This window comes from Lepus europaeus, chromosome 6 (genome assembly GCF_033115175.1).
Source record: "Lepus europaeus isolate LE1 chromosome 6, mLepTim1.pri, whole genome shotgun sequence".
NCBI lineage: Eukaryota > Metazoa > Chordata > Mammalia > Lagomorpha > Leporidae > Lepus > Lepus europaeus.
In genome coordinates, this window is record NC_084832.1 from 131,361,183 (window position 1) to 131,366,928 (window position 5,746).

Here is a 5,746-nt window from a genome sequence, read left to right on the forward strand (position 1 = left end):
AGGAGTTGACAGCAAAATAAGCACAGGAGTTTCTCTAAAGGGCTGCAGTTAGAAATGAGTGGTAGCTCTTTTGCTAAAATGCTCTCGAGTGAAATGTAAAATTCAGAAGTGCATTATATCCTGGAGTTCAAGCCTCAGTATGTCATGTGGCTGGGAAAATCATCAGCATTTACAGGATAGGGCAGTTCCTTGATTGGAAAGTTAACCTGATTTCAAAACTTACTACGGAGAGACTGTACGCAAAATAATGCAGCACTGGTGGGAAAAGAGGCACTTGGAGCAACAGAACAGAGAGGAACCCAGAAATGAACCCACATCTATGACCAGCTGAGCTTTGGCAAAACCACCATATACAGGCCTTGGACAAGGGACAGCCGCTTAGTAAATGGTATGGGGACAGATGCCCAAAACAGGACCCTGCCTCTCACCCTGTACACAGTCAGCCTACAAGCACCAACGATTGAAATGCAGCTCCTGAGGCCTACAAGGAAACACAGGAGGACTCTTAAGACACTGGCACAGGCAGCAATGTTTTGGATAAGACTGCTAGAGTACAGGCAACAGCAGCAAAAACAGACAGATGGGGTGACGCCAAACTCAGACGCTCTGGCACAGCAAAGGAAGGAGTCACCAGTGTGAAGAGACAACCTACAGAATGGGAGGCAATATCTGCAAATTCTTCACCTGACAAAGGATTAGTATCCAGGATCTACAAGGAACTCAAAAAACTCAACAACAAAACAATCTGATTAAGAACTAGGACCTGGGCCGACCAGTCTGGAAGGTCCCTGGGAGGCAGGACTCCCGAGAGGCTCAGTGCGGAGCCTGGGGAAGGTCGGGTGGCTACCCTTCCACCCGCAGCCGCCCCAGCTCCTTGGCTCCTCTCCGCCCACGAGAGGAATGCAGCTCCCGGAGAGTAAGGCCGTCACGGTGTGGCCGTATTTTCTGTCTGTCCTAAACGCCCGAGTCCATCTCTGCCTTCATGCCCTCCTGTCCTATCTGGGATGAGAGAGGCAGGATTGCTGTGCCCTGGCCTGGAGCAGCGACCGACGAGCTCAGCCTGGCTCCTGGCTGATTGCAGCATGACGCTGGAGAGTGTCTGAGCTCAGGACCGGCTGTGCAGTGTGTGGGATGGTGGCGGACGGGCTCAGGATAGTCCTGAACGTCTTCTGCCTCTGACATCTAATTTCAGGCAACAGGCATCGTCGGTGACAGTTACCTGCTTTTCAAAGGAGATGAGTTATATTTTGTTGCAGTACAGATTGTATACTACAGATGGGAACTTAAGATTTATGATGTCTGAAAAATGTTATCAGTTAAAAAAAAAAAGATTTATGATGTCAAACACTTTTCTTAGACCAAAGGTATCTTCCACAAAGGTAACAGACTGGATAGACCCATCATTTGATGTTGTTTGGAGAGTACAGGCATCTCCACTATTACTGCCACATCATTAGGTGTGAATAACTCAACACATAGAAGAAAAAATGTGCCTTCCATATTATAAAGTAGCAAATTTCCAGCTAGAAAAAAAGGAAAGCTGTCTTCCCTAGAACCAATTTATGGTCTAGAGAATTCAAAGGAATATCTATCTGAAAATGAATCATGGGTGGACAAATACAAACCAGAAACTCAGCATGAACTTGCTGTGATTAAAAAGGAAATTAAAGAAGTTGAAACCTGGTTAAAAGCTCAAGTTTTAGAAAGGCAACCAAAACAGGGTGGATCTATTTTAGTAATAGCAGGTCCTCCTGGATGTGGAAAGACAACTACTATAAAAATACTGTCAAAGGAGCATGATATTCATGTGCAAGAGTGGATTAATCCAGTTTTATCAGACTTCCAAAAAGATCATTCCAAAGAGATGTTTAATCCTGCATCAAGCTTCCCTCTGTTTCCACAACAATCTCAGTTGGCAGTTTTCAAAGTTTCTATTGAGTGCAACAAAGTATAACAAACTACAAATGCTTGGAGATGATTTAAGAACTAATAAGAAGATAATTCTGGTAGAAGATTTACCTAATCAATTTTATCGAGAATCTCCTAGTTTACATGAAGTTCTAAGGACAAATGTATAGACTATCTGATGTCCTCTTGGATTTATAATCTCTGACAGTGTCAATGGCAATTATAATCATAGGTTACTGTTTCCCAAAGAAATTCAAGAGGAGTGTTCTATCTCAAAGACTAGCTTTAACCCTGTGGCACCAACAATTGTGAAGTTCCTTAATCGGATAGTGACTATGGAAGCTAATAAGAATGGAAGAAAAATTGTTGTCCTGATAGAAGCTCTTTAGAGCTGCTCTGTCAAGGATGCTATGGTGGTATCAGAAGTGCAACACACCCTCCAGTGTTCTTCTTCTAAAGGAGAGAGCCACTTATGGCCAAGGAAAAGAGGAGTGTCATTAAAATCACATGCTGCACCATCAAAATCAAGACGAAGGAGAAAACCTGATAGGGTTTTTGAAAATCAAGAGGCCCAAGCTATTGGTGGGTGGCAAAGACGGTTCTCTCTTTCTCTTCAGAGCTTTGGGGAAAATTCTCTATTGTCAACAGAATCAGTCTCAGCCTAGCTGCCATCTCATGTATCAGAGCTGTGCAGGGTAGTCCCAGGTGCTCGCCTCATCTCCCAGCATTCCTGCTCATGATGTGCACTGGGAAGGTGGCTTCTAAGGGGAGATAAAGGATTCGAACCTACAAAGTGACCCCAGTGTTAGCAGCAGAGGCAGAGGAAGGCAGTGTTGCTGGCAGCATTATCTATCCTATTGATAACTGTCTTCCTATCACTGTGGTTTGAGATACATCCATATCTGTACATTGACCTGAACACTATTGCCATGTATGAATAAACCATCACACAGACACTCTATCTCTTTGTCTAAGAAATGTTGCAGCCCACTCCTTGTGTGCCTCTTCTTGTATAAGAGAAGGAGGATTCTTTTTTAGAAGATTCACTGAGGGGCCGACACTGTGGCGTAGCTGGTAAAGCCGCCGCCTGCAGTGCCGGCTTCCCACATGGGCGCCAGTTTGAGTCTCGGCTGCTCCACTTCTGATCCAGCTCTCTGCTGTGGCCTGGGAAAGCAGAAGAAGATGGCCCAAGTCCTTGGGCCCCTGCACCCACGTGGGAGACCCAGAAAAAACTCCTGGCTTTGGATCGGCCCAGCTCTGGCTGTTGTTGCCGGAGGAGGGAACCAGCGAATGAAGACCTCTCTCTGCCTCTGCCTCTCTCTAACTCTGCTTTTTTTTTTTTTTTTTTGGGGGGGGGGCAGTCAGGCAGTCAGAGTGGACAGTGAGAGAGACAGAGAGAAAGGTCTTCCTTTGCCGTTGGTTCACCCTCCAATGGCCACCGCGGCTGGCGCACTGCGGCCGGCGCACTGCACTGATCCGATGGCAGGAGCCAGGTGCTTCTCCTGGTCTCCCATGGGGTGCAGGGCCCAAGCACTTGGGCCATCCTCCACTGCACTCCTGGGCCACAGCAGAGAGCTGGCCTGGAAGAGGGGCAACCGGGACAGAATCCGGTGCCCCGACCAGGACTAGAACCCGGGGTGCCGGCGCCACAAGGCGGAGGATTAGCCTGTTGAGCCACGGCGCCGGCCTCTAACTCTGCTTTTCAAATAAGTAAATAAATCTTTTTTTTTTTAAGATGTCTTTGAAGAAGATTCATTCATTTACTTGAAAGGCAGAGTTACAGACAGAGAGGGAGAGAGGGAGAGAAAGAAGGGGAGGGGGAGAGGGGAAGAGGGAGAGAGAGAAGGAGGGGGAGGGGGAGAGGCAGAGAGGGAGAGAGAGATCTCCCAACTGCTGGTTCACTCCCCAAATGGCCACAAGTGACCAGGACTGGGCCAGGATGAAGCCAGGAGCTTCCTCCAAGTCTCCGAAATGGGTGCAGGCTCCCAAGCACTTGCGCCGTCTTCCCCTACTTTCCCAGGCCATTGGCAGGGAGTTGGTTTGGAAGTGAAGTAGCCAGGACATGAACAAGCACCCACAGAGGATGCCAGCATCACAGGCAGCCCAGTGCCAGCTGCAGGTAGGGGATTTCTCTAGGACTCTGTTCAGCAGGGGCACCGTCAGCTGCACGCAGCTGCTGAGACATGGTTAGTGTAATTGTAACATACAAACCAGATCTGGGGGACTGTGAAAAATACATGAAGTGGCTCATTGGTTTTCATTTTGATTATATACTGAAATGATATTTTGAATATGAGTTAAGTAAAAATAACGTAGTCACTGGAAAATTGTCACTGTGTGTAGGCAGCTCAGGTGACACTTCTCCTTGGTATATGATTGAGAGAGTCCTCCTCAGCTCCGCTAGACATTGTCGACTGCACTCCTAGGTGGGTGCCCAGTGTACCTCTCCCCAGCCGGGTGTCAGCACTCTGCATATCCTACACTCACTCCAACTCGCACAGTCAGACATCAGCCGTAGCCACTTGCACGATGTGCAACAGCACCTGTCAACGCCCCCGATTCCCGGTGGAGTGAAGAACTCCTCACACTCTTAATGACCATCTTCCTGCTGACAGTTTTGCCTTGGAGTCCGTGTTACCGAGTCAGATGTATCACACAGCTTCCTGTTGCAACTAAACCCCTGAGAGAGGTTGACTCACGAAGGAAAAGGGTTGCTTTTGGGCACCGTTTTGGAGGTTCTCAGCCCGAGATCGGGTGGCCCTGTGGGTATGCTGCCTGGGGTGGGTATGGATGGTGGGAGGCATGCGAGGGAGGAGCAGAGGAGGGTGAGCCAGCAATGGGAGACAGGAGCACATTCTCCACGTCTGCCTGGATAGAGCCACCAGGGTCCAATCATGGGCTCCAGTCCAGCCGCTGCAGCCAATCTGGTCACAAAGGGCCTCCCTGCAGACCCCGTAACTGGTTGAGGCTTCCATCCTCTCGGTACCACCCACATGAGGCTGCTGAGCTGTTCTAACTGCAGCCTGTTCTACATTTCTGTAAGTGACTGCCAGATTGGCTGCTCTCTCTTCACAGTCCTACGTGGTTTTTACAATTATGTATTTATTTATTTGGGGGGGAGAGGAGAGAGAGAGAGAGAGAGATAACACATGCACTAGCTCCCATTTACAGGTTCACTCTCCAAACGCCTATAACAGCTGAGACTGACCCAGGCCAAAGACAGGAGCTGAGAACCCAACCCCAGTTTCATCTGTGGACGACAGGGACTCAGTCCCTTGAGGTATAACCTGCTTCCCAGGGCCTGCATTAGCAGGCATTTGCAATCAGGAGCCGAGCCAGGCTCCTGAAATGGGACCTTGGTGTGGGACCACTAGGCTGAATACCTGTTACACTTACATTTTAAGTGTGTACCTTAATTTATTTTTAGAAATTTATTCATTTATTTGAAAGAAGAGACAAAGAGAGATCTTCCACCCACTGGTTCACTCCCTGGATGGCTGAAACCAGAAGCCTGGAACTCCATCTGGGTCTCAAACACGGGTGGCAGATGCCCAAGGACCTGGGTCACCTTGCGCTGCTTTTCCAGGAACATTAGCAGGAGCTGGATGAGAAGCAGAGTAGCTGGGGCTCGAACTGGTGCTCCAACATGGGATTCCGGCACTGCAAGCAGCACTCAGCCTGCTGTGCCATGCCAGCCACTTGAGTGTGTATCTTGTAAACACTCTAGTTTATCAATTTATAATCCAGTCTTATAATTTATCATATATAAACTAAACATTGATCAATCTGTCTTTATTTTGACTAGAAAATCATACAGATTTAATTTCTGTTTTGGATG

The 5,746-nt window shown here is 48.1% G+C and overlaps 1 pseudogene; it reads left to right on the plus strand.

Moving 5' to 3' along the window:
* The first annotated feature begins 1,337 nt into the window (after positions 1 to 1,337).
* On the plus strand, positions 1,338 to 2,607 carry LOC133762225 (cell cycle checkpoint protein RAD17-like; annotated as a pseudogene).
* Positions 2,608 to 5,746: the final 3,139 nt, after the last annotated feature.